Source organism: Trichechus manatus, unplaced genomic scaffold (assembly GCF_000243295.1).
Source record: "Trichechus manatus latirostris isolate Lorelei unplaced genomic scaffold, TriManLat1.0 scaffold00135, whole genome shotgun sequence".
Classification (NCBI taxonomy): Eukaryota; Metazoa; Chordata; class Mammalia; order Sirenia; family Trichechidae; genus Trichechus; species Trichechus manatus.
In genome coordinates, this window is record NW_004444071.1 from 5,537,225 (window position 1) to 5,553,669 (window position 16,445).

The following is a 16,445-nucleotide window of genomic DNA, read 5'->3' on the forward strand; positions in this document are numbered from 1 at the left end:
GCCACATCCAACTACCAGAAGAGCCTTCCCCTCCACAACAACCCCTCCCTCAGACTTAGATTTGTTGATGTTAGGGGGTAGGATTATAAAATAAGGAGGCAGGCAGGCTCTTTGGAGGTGACTGGGATAGGGCACTAAAGTGTAAAAGACAAAAAAAGAAGAAGGACAGGCTTCTATGAATTAAAAGGTTGATGGTTCTGCCTTAGACAATTATTGTTTAATTGTTCAATGTTGTTTAATATTTAGACATTTAAACTCCTTCAACTTGTCCACTGTTCCTATAGAATAGGCATGTTAAATTTCAAGGCAGCATGGCATATGCTCTCCCAGTACCAGTTGCCAATGAATGGATTCCAACTCATGATGACCCCATGTTTCAGAGTAGAATTGTGCTCCATGGGCAGATTTTTCAGTGACTGATTTTTTGGAAGCAGATCGCCAGGCCTTTCTTCCAAGGTGGACTTGAACGTCCAACCTTTTGGTTAGCAGCCAAGAGCGTTTACCATTTGCACCACTCAGGTACTCCCACTTGGCTGCTAACCAAAAGGTTGGAGGTTCAAGTCTATCCAAAGGTGCCTGGGAAGGAAGACTTGGCAATCACGTTCCCCCAAACCAGCCAATCAGAAACCCAGTGGAGCACAGTTATTCTCCATAGCGTTGAAAAGTCCTCATACTACTTATTTATTCTAAAAAGCTTTCTGCCCAGCCAAAGGATGCAAAGCTAGCCCAGGAGAAGGGAGGGGGCTTTGGTGAATACAGACTTTCTGCGCAGTAGCCGGTTAGCACGATGGGAGTGAATGGAAAAGCAGGCCAGTGTTAGATGACTACCTGTGGAGCTTTGAAATTCTTGGAATTAATGGAGAAGCCCATAGTGATCCAAACGCTCGGGTGTCAGTGGGCTGGGGAAGGAAAAGAAGCTGTGGGAATCCTGGGGCAGTGAGGCTAGCACCTCTCTGAGGGCGGTCCCCCAATCGTGCCGCTCAGTTCTGACTGCAGATTTCCCATTTCTAACTCGTGAGGAAAAGAGCACAACTTGACGCCGGTCATTTTCTGTGCCACCTGATGAGTTTACGAAAAAGCCTCTCCAACCAGTTGGTTCCGTCCAGAGAATATCTGCGCATTCCAGTTTACTTTCTGTTCAGTAATTTTGGAAAATATAACCGATTTGAATCTGGCTAGAAGCAGCTTGGATCAGTGACTTTAATACACTGCCACGACCACAAACAACTTTGGAAACTGCCCAGAAATAAATACTATTTGGGATCTCAGCTGTCTTAAGTCCCAAGGGTGAGAAGACCGGTTGCTTCCACTAACTTCAGGTTGCAATGATGAAACAGATACGCGGGGAAGGGACTCACAAAAACAAAAAGCAAGCTACGGACGCCCATGGCGCGCGGGCCCAGGAGACCCGGCAGCTGCCTGGCCAGCCAGGCGACCCGGGCGCACCTCCCGCAGGTCCGGGCCGGAGCAGGGGCGGGTCACCTGACTCGCGGAATTTGGGGCTGCGTGTGTAGAAGGGGAGGGGAATGGTTAGCACCTCCCTTCCCGCTCCCGCTGGATCCAGGGCGGCGGGGCCGGCGCCGGGCGGCCACGTGGTAGTGCTGCCGCCGCCCCCGCCCCGGCAGCCCAGCCCCGGAGCCGCGGCGCCCACTGACCCCGCGGCGGAGAGGAGGGCGGGCCGGAGCGCAGGAAGCCAAGCAGGAAGCCAGCCCGGCGGCCGCGTTTTCCTGGGGAAGCGGCGGGCTGGGTGGCGCAGCCAGCGGGGCCCCTCGAGTCACCGCCGTCGCCGCCTGGATGGGGTGAGTGCGCGGCACCGGGAGTGTGGAGCTTCCCCGGCGCGGGGTCCCCGGCTTCCGTCCCCGCCTTTGTGTCTGGGGTTTAGGCAGGGAAGCAGCGAGGCGCGGGGACGGCGCAGCTCCGCCGGGGTGCAGCGAGGGTCCAGCCATCACTCCCTTTGCCCGCTGCCGGCCGCTAAGTGTCTGCCTAGGACAGATTTGGGGAAGAAAGGAGGACAGTGGCGAAGTCAGTGGACGGGGGAGTGGGGGACTCGGCCAAGTTAGTAGAGGGGGGTCTTCCTCTTGGCTCCCGCGCCCGGCAGACAGGGCGCAGGGAGGGGGCCGCCGGGTTGCTGCGGAGGAGCGCGGGTGGAATGAATGACCGGACCCTGGAAGGCCGTTCTGGGTGCGCCTTCATGTCGGCACCCTCTCTCACCTGCCTCGCCCTGCCCGGTGCCCCGCTACCCCCCGGATCCCTGTTTCTCGACCCGGCCCCCAAGCTCAACTTGGAGGAGCTAGGGAGAGAGGCGCGAACCGAGACTGCAAGTGACTCCGGAGACCGAGGGTCCGCTATTGTTCCTTTTCTAACTCCTAGGAACGCTGCGGCTGGCACAGGGGCGCCAGTGAACCCATCTGGGGCCACAACTGCCCCGTGCCCTCGCCCCCTGCCCTTCTGGTCCTTTTCTCCGCCGTAGTGTGGAGGTGGGATGCTGGAGTTGAGGGATAGTCGGGGTTGCGGGAGGACTGAGACTGGGGAGGAGGGAAGATGTGGAGACGCGAGCGGGGCGCCCACCCCCTGTCCCGAAGGGTGGGTATCCTCACTAACGCGCCTTCCCTTCGCTGCCGGCTTGGGCAGGTTTGTGTCCGCAGTTTAGTTTCTGTAGTTTGCAGGATCCATCTGTTACCGCCTGGCTCACTCTCTTTGGGTTTGGGCCTCGCGTCCCACTTTTGTGGAGGGGGTTCTGAGAGCCTGGAGAGGCAGCAGACTGTGGGGGTGGGGGGAGGGGAGGTTAAGGCAGACCGAGCCTAGTGTAACGTGCAGAAGTGTCCACTCTGGGCTGTATATCCAGGCTCTCCCTTCTGCTCCGAAGAGCCCAGCTCAGCCTCAGTTTCTTTCCGGTGATGATGCACGTCTGTTGGCTCAAAGCTGCTCGCTTCGGACCGGCGGCTTCCGGGCGGGCGTAGCATGCTCACAGGTGATTTGGATGAGTCTCAGTTTTCTTTCCGGGAAAGGAGAATGCAGAACAGTCTGGGGTGAGTGAGGGACCGCTCAAGACTGCGAGGGCCTGGCAGAGGGAGGAATAGTATTGTCCTTCAGGTGGACGGGGCAGAGACTAATCTTAGCGAGGAGAGGCTCTCCTCGTTGAGGGTTGAACAAAGTTGGAGATGAGATGACTCACAGGGAGAGTGGATTTTGAGTCTTCTGTCCAAGAGTACAGCACCCTGTTCACATGTGGGGCTGGGAATTTTATTCCTGATGGTTGGAATCTGATAATCTTCTCTTAATGATGCCTAACAAGTATCGAATTTTCTTTTTCCTTGAGCTTGTAGGGAGTAGGCTTTATGTGAGAACATTTTTCAAAGTACTTGTAATTTTAACCACTACTTGCAGATCAGGGATTGAGAGAAACTCCTGCACTGGGCTGTCACAGGTTTTTGATTTTCATTCATTGGAGATGCTTCAGCAATGAATTTTGTTGTATCGTTTACCGTATTATTATTTTTGCAAATAGTGTGCCCCACAGAAATAATGCATGTAACGTGCAGAAGTGACAACATTATGTAAAAAGTTCTGACACTGTGCGCCTCTGCTGACATTTCCAGAAGTTAATTTCAGCCTGATTCGCCATCATTCATTAGTCCCTACGTTTGATCACATTTGTATAATAAAGGTATAAGCACAGTCAAGAAGTCATGGATTAAGTTTGGTAGTACCCGCTCAATCGGAAAATAAACAAAACCACGGGCTTGCTCTGGGGCAGTGTGTGGCTGGGCCTGTGAGTGGTGAAGTTCCTTGTAGCTGATCTGTATCCAGGTACACCAGGGACAGGCGGAGGGTTGGGCAGAGGGCTATGCCGGGGTTGCCACAGCCCGAGCACGGGCTGAGGTGCCAACCCCATGTGAAGCTGGGCAGCAGGACCGTGCAGGTATGCTGTGCCCCCGGGGCGGGTGGCCAGTCTGACCCCTCTCGTCGGAGAGAGGAACATGCGACTCTTCTGTGCTCGTGGCTCTCACTACTTCCCTGCAGTGTCCACATGGGGGAGAGTCAAACGGCTGGCCAGACAGCAGGACAGAATGCTGTGGGCTGCAGCACGCCAGCCTCGCCCATCTGAGTGGCTTCTCCGGGGTGTGCAGACCCGCGCACCTCCGGGACAGGGGCTGGCTGCCCTAGCAAGGGCTGTTTCCAGGGCAGAAAAAGTTCTTCCTGCGTTGGAGAAGTGGTTTGCAGAGCAGGGAAGGAATCCTGCCTAGAGTGGGGCTGCTTTAGAAACTTGAGGGTAGTGGTGAGGGTCTGCTGTTGGGAACCAAGCTCTTGGTCAGCAGACACCAAGACGAAGACTTAACATTAAATGTGTTGGACAGAAAAAAAAAATGAAATTGAAGCCAGAAACATGTAAAGTATTGATATAGTGTGCTTATGAAAATAACACATGGAGGCTGCGCAGTATGCAAAAACATAACGTGTGTGTTATTTGCGTAAAACGTGGTACGTGCCTTAGATTTGTTTTGTAGCTTTTGGGGGGTGGTGTTCATAACCCCACTGAAAAATCTTATTACTATATTTGTGAAATTTAATGAAAGGAATGGATGTTTGACCCTGGGAATTCAATGTCCCTGCCCACTAATGTGCCTTAAAATGAAGTGATTCCTCCAGATGACTACTTCTCAAACCGTCTCTGAGGCAGATTGTCTTAGGTACGTAGTGCTGCTATAAGAGAAATACCACAAGTGGGTGGCTTTAACAAACAGAAATTGATTTTCTTACAGCTTAGGAGGCTAGAAGTCTGAATTCAGGCTGCTGGCTTTCTCTCTTTGTTGGCTCTAGGGGAAGGTCCTTGTCTCTTTTCAGCTTTTTGCCTGTAAGTTCCTTGGCGATCTTCATGTGGCATGGCATCTGTCTCCCCCCATCTGTGCTTGCTTCTCTCGGCCTAATCTGCTCATTCTATATCTCAGATGTGATTGGCTTAAGACACACTTTACACTGATATGGCCTCATTAATATAAGAAAACCCTATTCCCAAATGGGATTACATTCAAAAATACAAAACAAAAAACCAAACCCATTGCTGTCGAGTTGATTCTGAGTCATAGGGACCCTATAGAACAGAGTAGAACTGCCCCATAGGGTTTCTAAGGAGTAGCTGGTGAATTCAGACTGCCAATGTTTGGCTAGCAGCAGATCTCTTAACCACTGTGCCATTAGGGCTCCATTCACAAGTACAGGGGTTAGTATTTACAACACAAGGAGCCCTGGTGGCCCAGTGGTTAAACACTTGGCTGCTAACCGAAAGGTCAGTGGTTGGAACCTACCAGTAGCTCTGCAGGAGAAAGATGTAGCAGTCTGCTTCTGTAAAAGATTTATAGCCTTGGAAACTATGGGGCAGTTCCATTCTGTCCTATAGGGTCACTACGAATCAGAATCGACTCAACCACAATGGGTTTGTTTTTTTGGTTTTTTATATAATATATCCACAGACAATTTATTTGAGTTTGTGTATTTGAAATTTTACATAAATGGCAATTCTATATACATAGAGTTTGCATTTTTTGACTTACTATACTTTTGAGGTACATGAAAATCTTTTTGCACTTTGGCTGCTACACAGAATTCCAGGGCATAAATAAATTATAGTATACTTTCTTTGCTAAGGGGGAATTAGAGTGTTCCACTTTCTCGCTATTATAGGCACTTTTTGTGCTGAGGGACGGTTGATCTGTTTCCACTTTTGTACTACAGCCATGTGCGGCTTAATGTCCGTTCGGGCAACATCCGACTGCATTAAGTCTCTGGTCCCATAAGGTTATAATAGAGTTCAGAAATCTCAGGATGTAGCAGATTTAGGCATGTTGCACTAGGCAATCACAAAGATCCTCAAAAACAAAGAAAAAGTTCTCTAAGCTATTAAAGGATTGGCTTCACTGAAAGCCACAGAGCTAATGAAAATGTGATAGGAACTTATATCAGATGTGGGGAAATTGCTAATGATGTGGATTGAGGACCAAACACAAAAGCGAATCCCTCTTAGCGCGTTGACATCACTGCTGAGGCACAAAGCTTATTGGAGATGCTTAAAGAAAAAGCAGGACCAGACTACCATGTCAGAGTTTAGTGCTAACTCTGTGTGGTTCAAGTGCTTCAAACAATGATTTTCTGTTCACAACATGAACGTGACTGGCGAGTCTGCGGAGTCTGCGAGTGCTGATGGGAAGGCAGCAGAAGGATTTGTTGACACCTTAGATGAACTAATTGTAGAGGGAGGTTAGTTGTCTCCGCAAATTTTTAATATGGACAAAACTTCCTTATTCTGGAAGCAAATGCCTAAAGGGACCTTCATCCATAATATGTTGTTCTCACAATGCCCGAATCACATAATGTCCTGTTTCACAGAACATATCGTGGACGTTAAGTGACGTATGACAGTATTACGAACACTGCTACAATGAACATCCTGAAACATGTTTCTCTATTACACATCTAAACAATTAATTGCAGGATTGTGGAGATTCTGAGGGTGTATGGAAGTAAAACACCCTTGGTGGCACAGTAGGAGCCCTGGTGGTGCAGTGGTTGAGCGCTTGGCTGCTAACTGAAAGGTCGGTGGTTCAGAGTCACCCAGAAGCTCCTTGGGAGAAAAGACCTGGTGATTTGTTCCCATAAAGATTACAGCCTAAAAAACTCTATGGAGCAGTTCTACTCTGTCACATGGGGTCACTATGAGTCAGAATCGACTTGATGGCACACAGCAATTTAATGGTGCGTTTGTTAATTATTTGTTCTTCAGCAAGTATTGAGGGGGTACTAGGGTACTGCACCTAACAGAAACAACATGTAGGCGTGATCGTGACACATTTTGTCCCTACTTTTAATTCCTTAAACTGGAAGCGGTGTAAGCATTTAAACACATTGGCTTCCTTGTTATTCCTTCAAATTACCAGATACATTCCAGCTTCAGAGCCTTTGCATTTGCTGTTCCCACTGCCTAGAAAGCTCTTCCCCTAGATATCTACATAGCTGTGCTCCTCAGTCTCTTAGGGTCTTTACTCAGACTTCACCTTCTCAGCAAGATCTTCCCTGGCCACCCGCTGCTGACATGCCCTTCCCTGCTTTATTTCTCTCCATGGACCACATCACCTTCTAACTGGCTGTATATCTTAATTTATGTTGTGTATTATCGGTCCATCCCCTTTCCCCCCGCTAGAATGTAAGCTCCTTGAAGGCAGGGTTTTTTCTCTTTTGTTCACTGATGTATATTCTTATTGTCTAGAACACTGCTGACATAGTACTCAAATGTCCTGTGGACTCAAATGTAAATATAGGAGGTATGCAAGTGTGTTTGAATGAATGAGTGAATATAAGGTGATTTTCTACTTGGAATTTCTCTTTTAACACATATTAGATAAATGTGCTGCTTGTTCCATAGCCCCTGGATGGTGCAAATGTTTAAGCACCCTGCCACTAGCTGAAAGGTTGGCTATTTGTACCCACCTAGAGGCACTTCAGAAGAGAGGCCGGCAATCTGCTTCCAAAAGGTCACAGCCTTGAAAACCCTATGGAGCAGTTCTACTCTGCACACATGTGGTTGCCAGGAGTCAGAATCCACTCAATGGCAGCTAAGAACAACAAAAACAACAAAGCTACTGGTTTTTCCATAGGTGTAATTGAGTGCCCTAGGTTATGAGTGCGCATATTTATAGATTCCATCAGGGTAAGAATCATGTCTTATAAAGGGACCACTGAAAGTCAGTGTGATTTACCTGACGAAGAACTTGTGTCTTCAGGCCGTGTTCTCCCAATATCTTGCCTAAACCTGAATTCAAAGGAAAACATTATCGACATGATGCTTGGATGCATACCCACCTTCTGTTTTCTTGATAACCTAGCTTTCCAACTTTTTAAATGTGGAAGGTGCATAACCAAGGGACGCTTATTCCCCATTCCACCCAGCATCTGTACAGGCAAGCCAGCAACGATCTTAAGCAACCTCAGTCACACGAATTTCTGGGAATAGAAAAGTGTTTCCCTGAATTTTTGCAGGTGGTGTGCTTATCTTTGCCCTGACTTTGTGCATTCATCCATGACATTTTTGTTTGTGTGGGGCAAATGTTTTTCATGATGGAGGGAGAATGATGACCTTAATCTGAAGATCCAGGGGCAACCACTGTGTAGTAGGGGACCTAGAAATACACTAAGAACTGTCACATCATAAAATCCTTAATTCATGGTGCTGAAAACATTCACTGTTACGGTGAAGTGTGTGATTTTACTAGAAGCCACTGAATTTATCTTGCGTGATGAGTATAGGAGTTGACAAAACAGAGCTAAATATATCAAAGGTCTCTTGGGTATATTTAAATGGGTGATAGGAAAAAGGACTCTGGATTTAGAGTATTGAAGTACAATCATTTTATCCTCTGTAATAAAATTATACTGAAAGAAATCAGCACATTATGGATTCAGATAGGGCTAGTTAAACTTCAACTGAAAATTCTAAGTTTAGAATTATAACATGAGTCTAATCAAAAGGCTGAATGATTTAAAAAGATTTTTCTTTGGTTTATAGCTACCCATGAGCTGAAAAGTACGAGTGGCTTAAAGAAAGGTAAAGATTGTGAATTAAACAACCATTCCCCAATCCTGACAATCTATAGGATCTAGTCTTTGGCTTCAGTCTTCCTGACGGGCTTCAGCTAATTTAGTCAGTATTTTAATAAGTAATTTTATGAGTTAGCCATATGTTTCAAAGCAAAGAAAAACAACATTCTTCTATTTGATTGAAGGAAGCATGCTTCATTCTTGAACTTTGTATTTTGTGTGTCCGATAGAGTGCTGTCACATAGTAGGTGACTAATGTTTATGGAACTAAACACACACACTCAGAGGTCATAAAAACCCTCGCGGTGGTAATCACATCATGTGTAGCAGATTCTAAAATCCTTGAGTCATAGACGGACACTTTAGGAAGCCTGCTGCCGGTTTTGACCACTTTTTCTAGGGGAAAATTTAATTATTTACAATAACACATTAAATGCAAGTATACAATAATGCAATTATACATTCATGATTTTTTATCAGTTTCAGGAGGTTCAAGGAGCTCCTCCCCCCAGGCCATTTATGTTCCTCTTCACAGTCTCCTGGCTAAGAACCCGAGATCTCTTGAATGTAGCTGGAAAACCTTGTTGGCGTTTGTCCTGTTTACCTTTAACAGCCACCTTTCAGGGATCAAGAGCACAATTACAAGGGATCTATTTTCTATCACTTGCCACTAACCTGCAGGACAATTTGATAACCTGCTATTACATAAGCGAAAAGTAATAATTGTGGGTTTTATATCCTCAATTGTAAAACCAGTCACCAGTTGCTATGCCAACCAGTCTACATATCACTGACCAGTTTTAGGAACTATTTCTACTGGATGAATAATAATAATAATGCTATTTAGAAGTAATAGGAAGTGGCTCTCTGTTCATTTCACAGAGACCTGATAAACTCTAAGGATGAGTCTTAGGACAACATCTTTCTTGGTCTGGAGTTGAGCCTGTGCTACTTTCCAGGTGACAACAGTTTCCTGGCTTTGCTGTTGCAGGAGGGAAGTGAGATGTCTCCAGACCTCACCTAGCAACATTCCTAGGCTCATGAAAGTAGGCCTTTGACTCAGTCCAGTGGGGAAAATATCTCCACTGGCTCTGTTTTGACCTTCTCATCTTGGCCTCCCAGCCTGGTGGTGCTGCCTTGTTGAGTCCTAAAGAGACAGGGCCACCTTTCATAGTTGGGGAGCCAACCCTCATCTGGAAGCCTCAAATGGTATCTCCTCCTCTGGGAAGTAGCAGACACTATGGGAAGGCATTGCTGTTGTCAGCCACACTTCAGGGAGCTTGTTCTGTTGGTGCCCAACTTGGGAGATGTCCTCAAGCTTCTTCAGTCAAAAATTGGCCAAAAAATATAAAATTATGATGTTGTTGTTGTTAGGTGCTGTTGAGTTGGTTCCGACTCATAGTGACCCTTTGTACAAGAGAAGGAAACACTACCTGGTCCTGTGCTGTCCTCACAATTGTTGCTATGTGTGAGCCCATTGTTGCAGCCACTGTGTCAGTCCACTCATTGAGGGTCGTCTTCTTTTTTATCATATGATCCAGCAATTCCTCTCCCAGCTGTATACCCCAAAGAATTGAAAATGGGTTCAAACAAAAACATGTATAGGTGTGTTCAGAGCAACTATTTCCAATAGCCAAATGGTGGAAACAACCGAAATATCTATCAGCTGATGAATGGATAAACAAAACAAGGTATATCCATACAATGAAATATATTGTGCCATAAAAAAGAATGAGGTTCTGGTACAAGCTACAACATGGATGGACCTTGAAAACATTACAGTGATTGAAAGAAGCCAGATACAAAAGGCCACATAATGTATGCTCCCATTTATAACAAATGTCCAGAATAGGCAAATTCTTAGAGATAGAAAGCGGATTAGTGGTTATCAGTGGCTGGGGAGAAGTGGGAATGAGGAATGACTGCTAATAGTTACAGGGTTTCTTTTTAGGGTGATGAAAATGTTCTAGAACTGGATGGTGGTGATGGTTGCACAACATTGTGAGTGTTCTAAATACCACTGAATTGTACACTTTAAAATGGTAAATTTTACGTACATTTGTAACACATTAAAAAAGAAAAAAACTAGGTAAAAGGGTACACTACCCTGCCTGTAACAGAGGGCCCACAATACAAGTTCTCTCAGCAAGTCAGTTTAATTTAGCACCTTCTATGCACCAGGCACTTTGCTGCTGGGCTTCAAGGCTGCCCTTTCATTGTCAGATTTCCTATGAGCAATAGCTATTGGTGGAATAATTGAGTTAGATGATCCATAGATGAACAACTGTCCTGCCCTCATGGAGCTTAGAGTTTTAAGCAGATTAAGACACGTTCCCAATCCACAATAGTACAAGGCAGACTATTAGTGGTTAGAGTGAGGTAGGGTGGGTGGGGGACTCCTTTTACAGATGAGACTGAAGCCGATAGAAGTGCAATGACCTTTTGGAAAGTGATGGAGTTAGTAAGAGGCAGAGCTAGACCTGAGCCTTAGTTCTGGCTGCTCAAAGCCAGAGGCTCTGAACTGTACTTTTCTGTTTCTCAGATGTGTTCAGTGATCTTGGGAGTCTTATAATTAGCTAATATTGTTATAAATGAAGAAGATGTGTATAAATTTGGACAAGCAGTGTTGGAGAATAGGGTGAAAATGGGGGGAGTCCAGGTGAGACAAACAGCATTGACAAAGATCAGAAAAGGTATGGAACCCAAGCCCTTAGCACCCTGCCCATTGAGAACCAGGTAAACATCTATTTGTCAAGTGTTGTCAGGAAGGTAACAGATTCTGTGTTGAGTCTCTTAATTTGACAAGAATGCTTAAGTAATTTGAGGGTCTTTCATAAGAAATGATGTGCTGGTGATTGATCATCTTTCAAAAACGAAGGGGAGTACTCGTTTATGGGGGACGATTAGGACCCACTGTCATGTCACTGTGAAGAGAAGTCGCCTATGCATGACCTCTTCCCATCCACCCGAAGGACAGAGGAACATGTGAGTCAAAAGCCCATGGACCGTGGATTGCATCTTATTTCTTTGTTGTGAAGGCAGCTGAGAGGAAAATAAAAGACAGGGCTCAGCTGCAAACATATGCCAGGACCCCAGGAGGGTTGAGGAGTCCCTAAGCACCCTTCATGGAGCCACATCAAGAGGTCCTCATGGAGCCACATCAAGAGCAGGCAATGAGGGGTGCTCTACCATTCTCTCTCCAAGGAAAGTTTAATCCGGGCTCAATCCAAACTCATTGAGGCTGGTTGGTTCAGTGTGGAGTTCTCATCGTCCCTGTGGGAAGCCCGTGTTAGATTCCTGGCCAGTGCACTCCATTTGTAGCCACCACCTGACTGTCAGTGGAGACTTGCGTGTTGCTGTGATTCTGAAGAGGTGTCAGCAGAGCTTCCAGACTAAGACAAACTAGGAAGAAAGGTCTGGCAATCTGCTTCCAAAAATCAGCCAGTGAAACCCCCCTGGATCACAACGGTCCGATCCACAACCAGTCCTGGGGATTGTGCAGGAGCAGGCAATGCTTCATTCTGTTGTGCAGGTGGGTGCCGTGAGTCGAGGCCAACTTGCTGTTCATTAACAGCAGCAAACACGTTCAGCATGGGTACAAGTAGATTCAAATACTTTCAGAACCTTCTTGTGTCTTTTTTTTTTTTAATGCTTAGATTTTCTTTGGAGCTGATACCGTTTTTTTTGTTGTTGTTGTTTTTTTTTGAGAAAAGTTTCACACTTCTATCCTATGAGCTTTTTTTAAATTGAAAAAAGCTATTCAAAATGTAGGCCTAAAAACTATAGCCAGTGTCCAGACACCCACCATTTCTGCCACCAACCTTATGTCAGCAATCTCTGTACACTCTTCTCTGACTGGATTCTTTCTATGCTACACAGCTTTATACAGTGTTGGATGAGCCTTTATTTGCTTTTTTCTTGTGCTTTTCCTCTGGAGTCTTTAAAAGCCAGAAAGAGACAGGGATGCAGAGTGCAGTGATTTCCTCAAAATTAACACCTCTCCTAAGGGCTGTTCTTTGGCCAATCTGTTGACAACTGTATTACTGTGGGTGCCTTGTTTAGCAACAAGCTTTCTTTCTTTCTCTCCTTTAAAACAACCCCTGATTATTTTAAGTGCATACCCCTTGGAACAAAGGGCATTTGATTCTCATTACATGGAAAGTGTTCATATCCACTGAGGTAAAAGAAACAGAAAAGAGCAGCTCACCCTATCCTGGCTGATATCTACTGCGGGCTTAGGTGGCAGCCTGCCGGGCTGTGGGTGCTTTTGTGTGTGGCTTCCAGAGCAAATATCACCTGCACTCCCCACTCCATTCCAGTCTCATTGGATGACTTTTTTTTTAGAATTCTTTTTTAATTATAGTATCAGTGCTTTTAATTGTCCTGAGTTGAAGCATTTATTTTTTATAGCTTGGAGAGAGTTGTTAGATGAGATATTAGAATAATTTCTTAAGGTACAGAACTATCCTGGTGATAAGGAAGCATCGCAGTATCAAAAAGTCCCACTTTTCCTGTTTGAACTGTTGCCAAAACATGGACACTTCCATCCAGTCTGTAGTTTATAAAAACAGTCTCGTCTCTTGTCCATAATTATCCTTAATGTTTTCTCCATTCTTGACTTGGTATCTTTAGCAAACCTACGTGGAAAGGATTTGTTGACTCTTAGAGTTCAGTAAAATTATTCATTAAGCATATGCTCAGCATATGAAAAGCACAATGAAATAAAGATGCTCCCCTCCCTCTGGTGATGCAGGGATGTGTGAGTGAGGGTGAACAGCCAGAGGAAGGGATGCCTGTCTCCAGTTGGCCCATTCCCAGAGGATGCCTTTTGGTTTGACTTCCTGGAGGATTCTGTAAGGAGCACTGGTGGCGCAGTGGTCAGGCTCTTGGCTGCTAACCAAAAGGTTGGAGGTTTGAACCCATTGGTGTTTTGAACCTACCAGTGGCTCTGTGGGAAAAAAGACCTGGTGATCTGCTCCCGTAAAGATTGTTGTGTGCCATCGAGTCGATTCTGACTCATAGCAACCCTATGGGACAGAGCAGAATTGCTCCACAGGTTTTTTTTTAAGCTGTAATCTTTACAGAAGCAGATTGCCAGGACTTTTTTCCACAGCACTCCTGGCTGGGTTCAAACTGCCAACCTTTAAGTTAGTAGTTGAGTGCAAACTGTGCCACCTGGACAATACATACATGCATACACACATACATACACATACACACATATCCCCACACATACACACATACATACATATATACATATGGAGTCCTGGTGGCACAGTGGTTAAGAGCTCAGCTGCTAACCGAAAGATTGGCAGTTGAAATCCACCAGGCGTCCCCTGGAAACCCTATGGGGCAGTTCTACTCTGTCTTATAGAGTTGCTTTGAGTCAGAATTGACTTGGCAGCAGTGGATTTTTAAATATATATGTATACACACACACACATATAGATAAAGAGATTTATTTTAAGGGATTGGTTTACATGATTTTGGAGTTAGGAAGTCTGAAGTCTGTAGGGCAGACCTGCAGGCTAGAAACTTGGCAAGACTGGAGGCTGTAGTCTTGAGGCAGAATTTCTTCTCTGGGAAACCTCAGTTTTTGCTCTTTAGGCCTTCAACTGATTGGATGAGGACCACCCACATTACTGAGGGTAATCTCCTTTACTTAAAGTCAGCTAGTTGTAGATGCTAATCTATACATCACAGCAACCTCTAGATTAGTGTTTGATTAAATAACAGTACTGTAGCCCTGGTGGCACAGTCGTTAAGAGCTCAGGCTGCTAACCAAAAGGTCGACAGTTCGAATCCACCAGCTGCTCCCTGGAAACCCCATGGGATAGTTCTCCTCTGTCCTGTAGGGTCGATATGAGTTGGCATCAACTCGATGGCAACGGGTATAGCCTTGCCAAGGAGCCCTGGTGGTACAGTGGTTGAAGCACATGACTGCTAACTAGAAGGTCAGTGGTTCAAACCCACCAGCCACTCTTGGGGAGAAAGATGTAGCAGTCTGCTTCCATAAAGATTATAGCCTTGGAAACCCTATGGGGCAGTTCTGCTCTGTCCTATAGGGTCGCCATGAGTTGAAATTGACTCGACAGTAACAAATATAGCTTTGCCAAGTTGACACATAAAGTTGACCATCACACAGTCTTTGAACGGAATATCTAAATCATCACTGTCCAATAGAAATATAATGTAAACCGTATGTGTAATTTTAAGTTTTCTAGTAGCCACAATAAAAAGTAAAAAAGAAACAGGTGAGATTAATTTTAATAATATATTTATTTTATATAGTATATTCTAAATATTATCATTTCAATGTGTAATCACTATGAAATTTATTAATGATATATTTTGCATTCTGTTTTTCATATTAAGTCTTTGAAATCCATTGTATATTTTTCACTTTCAGTACATCTCAGTTTGTACTTCCAAACCCAAACCCAAACTCATTGCTGTTGAGTCGATTCTGACTCATAGCAACTTTATAGGACAGAGTAGAACTGTCCTATAGGGTTTCCAAGGAGCAGCTGGTGGATTCGAACTGCTGACCTTTTGGTTAGCAGCCATAGCTCTTAACCACTACACCACCAGGGCTCCCAATTTGTACTAATCGTATTTTAAATGCTAAGTAGTCACATGTGGCTAATGGCTACAACATTGGACAGTGCCAGTCTAAGTAATGTCTTCGTATGGGTCCTCTAGCCCCTACGCCACATGGCACCTAGAGTGCCCTCAATAAATGTGTTTGATTAAACTTCCCTGTGTCTCTACCCGGTCAGTCATCTGGCATCTTGCTTCTTAGTTTTAAATACTTTCTTTAGAGAAGTACAATAATTTCATTACAAACATATTATAATGTACATTTGTGTCTTAGGTTTGCAAATCTGTATCTTGCATTAATCTACGTGGACCTTTCTTTTTTTATAATAAGGCTGATTTTAGGGGCAGGGCTTGTGTGGCCCACGTTTCTACATCCCTTTTGTGCATGGTCCATAGTTGATAGTCAATGTATATGAGTAAATAAAACATAAATTTCTTGATCTTTTCTCCTAAATTGCAAGTTCTTGCGTAACCATGGTATTTTTACTCCTTAAACCCTTTTAGGATCAAGTACAAAGTGTCTGGGTTTGTGGGATGCACCTGTATGTGTGTAGGGTAGGGGGAGCACATTAAACTTTTGCTACTGCTAGTGGGTGAATTTCCCATCTTTCCTAGTTAATGCTGTTTCCTTTTTGTCTCTAAACATAGACAGTGGTTGAACATTGAGCGATGGGAGGTGCTGGGTATCAGATGCAGTTGAACTGGAGTTTGCCTTGGGCTCTCCTAAGGCAGGCAGGAATGGGAAAAGATCTGAAAGGCTTTTTGCGTTTGCATTGCCAGAGCCATAATATAGCAAATCCCGACTGGCAGAGCCCCTGGGGAGTGATGCCTTGCTGTTTGAGTCACTGTATTAGGCTTCTCTTCCATATGTCTTGTTTAGAATAAATGAGGGTGAGTGACAGTGTATTTCCATGTCCATCTTCACCATTATTCAAGGATTAGCTGCCCCGAGGATTACCTTGAGCCTTGAGGCCTCCTAGTCCAGCTGAGCTGAGCACAGGGCCTCTTCTCCACTGCCTGCCCCCCTCTCCTCATTGCCTCTTATTCTGCAGTTTTTCTCTGATCATCCTTAGCTTTAGCTAGGAGACAGCTTCCATGTTTCATACTTTTTATACCCCCTCAGCCCTCTGGAGCCAAGTCCCTGGGGTGCAGAGTTTATGAGGTCCACCCCTGTAGACAGCCCTGGGGTCCAAGCTCATTCTCAAGCCCCATGCACTGGTCCTTCCTGGACCCAGCTGTCACAGCGGCTTTTTTTT

The 16,445-nt window shown here is 45.4% G+C and overlaps 1 protein-coding gene across 2 annotated transcripts in view; it reads left to right on the top strand.

Annotated features, from left to right (window-relative positions):
* Window positions 1-1,649: 1,649 nt before the first annotated feature.
* RAI14 (retinoic acid induced 14) overlaps window positions 1,650-16,445 on the top strand; it is a 206,000-nt gene continuing 191,204 nt past the window's right edge. Inside the window, exon 1 of one of the 2 annotated variants that reach the window (XM_004385237.1) lies at window positions 1,650-1,799. The gene's annotated coding sequence lies outside the window, so the exon portion shown is untranslated. The remainder of the gene's footprint in view (window positions 1,800-16,445) is intronic. The other variant, XM_023739492.1, reaches the window with a different exon arrangement.